The sequence below is a fragment of the Babylonia areolata genome, chromosome 8, assembly GCF_041734735.1.
Source record: "Babylonia areolata isolate BAREFJ2019XMU chromosome 8, ASM4173473v1, whole genome shotgun sequence".
In the NCBI taxonomy this organism is placed as follows: Eukaryota; Metazoa; Mollusca; class Gastropoda; order Neogastropoda; family Buccinidae; genus Babylonia; species Babylonia areolata.
In genome coordinates this window covers 28640162-28642661 of record NC_134883.1, presented here as the reverse complement: position 1 = coordinate 28642661, position 2500 = coordinate 28640162, and the positions used below count along the sequence as shown (strand labels likewise).

At 48.1% G+C, this 2500-nt stretch overlaps 1 protein-coding gene across 1 annotated transcript in view; it reads left to right on the top strand.

Annotated features, from left to right (window-relative positions):
* Positions 1-2500, top strand: part of LOC143284709 (uncharacterized) — a 50640-nt gene that overhangs the window by 955 nt on the left and 47185 nt on the right. The gene's annotated exons all lie outside the window — the stretch shown is intronic.

Below are 2500 nucleotides of genomic sequence, written 5' to 3'. Positions count from 1 at the left end.
TCACAGCGGATTTCTTCTACAGAATTGTGCCAGAGGACAACACTCTCGTTGCCATGAGGGTTCTTTTTCAGTATGCCAGGCGCGTGCTGCACGCGGGACCTCGGTTTATCGTCTCATCCTTCTCCTTCTTCTTCTTCTTCAGCGTTCGTGGGCTGCAACTCCCACGTTCACTCGTACGTACATTAGTGGGCTTTTACGTGTATGACCGTTTAAACCCCGCCATGCAGGCAGCCATACTCTTCTTCTGCGTTCGTGGGCTGCAACTCCCACGTTCACTCGTATATACGCGAGTGGCCTTTTTACGTGTATGACCGTTTTTACCCAGCCATGTAGGCAGCCATACTCCGCTTTCGGGGGTGTGCATGCTGGGTATGTTCTTGTTTCCATAACCCACCGAACGCTGACATGGATTACAGGATCTTTAACGTGCGTATTTGATCTTATGCTTGCGTATACACACGAAGGGGGTTCAGGCACTGGCAGGTCTGCACATATGTTGACCTGGGAGATCGGAAAAATCTCCACCCTTTACCCACCAGGCGCCGTCACCGTGATTCGAACCCGGGACCCTCAGATCGAAAGTCCAATGCTTTAACCATTCGGCTATGGCGCCCGTCCAGCCATACTCCGATTCCGGGGGTGTCTCATCAGAACGACTAGCTAGATGCTCAGTTCGAATTTCCAGTCACACTTTGGAGAAAGGGCGACAGCGGACATATTGCTGGTGTTCACTCTCGGCGTCGGGTTGTCCGGTGCTGTGGAGTCTTGGGTCTTGGTGCTGTTCATTCCAGGTGGTCGCCGCGGCGACAGAACTCTTGGAGAACTCTCGGGCCTGGTTAACGCCGGGATATCATTATGACAGGAAGCGTAGAGTACAGCCTTGTCACGCAGTCCCAAACCAAAATGGACCTCCATAGCAACATCGTCATCATCATCGTCATCCTCCTCCTCCTTCATCGTCATCAATATAAACAAAATAGTCTCAAAGTCTGTGGCCTTTCATGCCCTGCTCTCATGGTGACCTCAGTTTCGATACCCCTCCACTTCTGTGCTTGGGGTGAGTCCTGTCAATGTCGTCAGTATCGGCGGATTCGTCGGGGGCTGTTGTTTGAGGGACGTGGTGGCGGTCTCCACTCTGGGAGGGACGCTCACTTAGTCTGGCTCCGCGACTAAGCCATTATTGTCGTTAGTAGGGGGCTTAGTAGGTGGTGTCCTAAGTACGTAAAATCAGAACAGGCACCACTGAACACCACCGAAGTGACTCAGCAGCAGTGCAGGGTCTCCTCTGGTGTGTGGCCTCCTGGCGACCTAACATCGATGGTTCCCTGTGGACTGCCGACGCTGGAACTGCGACGGACGAACCCGGGTGTGGCCGTGTATGGGGGAATCTAAATGAGCGGCGTGGGAGTAATGCCACTGAAACGGTGCAGATGATGGGGCAGCAAAAAAAAAAAAAAAAAAAAAAAAAAAAAAAAAAAGAACTCTTGGAGAAATCTTGTTTTGATAGCCTGGCTCCTTAGGACCAGAGGTGCTTGGGGAGTCATCTTTTTCATCGTGTTGCGCATTGTCACATCTTGCATATGATACAGGGAAAGGAGCTCAGAAGATTAGTGTATATCAGTCCGTGTATACATGCGTGCGTAAGCTGGTGCGTGCGTGCGTGTTTTTGTTGTTGTTGTTTTTTTGTTGTTGTTTTGTGTGTGTGTGTGTGTGTGTGTGTGTGTGTGTGTGTGTGTGCGTGAGTTATATTCCATGCTATTTTTTTATGTTTCGTGATTAACTCTTGTTGTTGTAGTTGTTGTTGTTGTTGTTACCGTCTACACCGAGTGTCCGTTCCGATTTTCTTTTTTCTTTCACTTTTTTTTCTTTCTTTTTTTTTTTCCTTTTTCATCTTTTGTGCATGTGAGTGGGTGTGTGTGTTTGTGTGTGAGGGAGGGCATGGTGTAAAGAAGCTTCCAGCTTATCCAGTTACCCTCAATAAAACATTTGTTCATTGTACTACGTTCCGTATACTGACTGAAACTATCGCTTGGTTAGGCGTTTCGCAGTTCTCCCACAGCATGGAGCACGGTGGCCGAGTGGTTGACAGAGTTGGACTGACAGTTTGTGGGGTTAGCAGATTCTTGGTTTTAAACATGACAGCAACAGGCCGGCAAATAGCCGAGTGGTTAAAGCGTTGCACGTTCAGTCTGAGGGTCCCGGATCTGAATCTCGGTAACGGCGCCTGGTGGGTAAAGGGTGGAGATTTTCCCGATCTCCCAGGTCGGCATGATGTAATTATTTGTATTTGTATTTCTCTCTTTAAAAAAAAAATTATTTATTTATTTATTTTTGTTACAACAGATTTCTCTGTGTGAAATTCGGGCTGCTCTCCCCAGTGAGAGCGCGTCGCCACACGGAGAGTGCCACCTTTTTTTTTTCTTTTTTTCTTTTTTCCTGCTTGCAGTTTTGTTTTTCCTATCGAAGTAGATTTTTCTACAGAATTTTGCCAAGAACAACC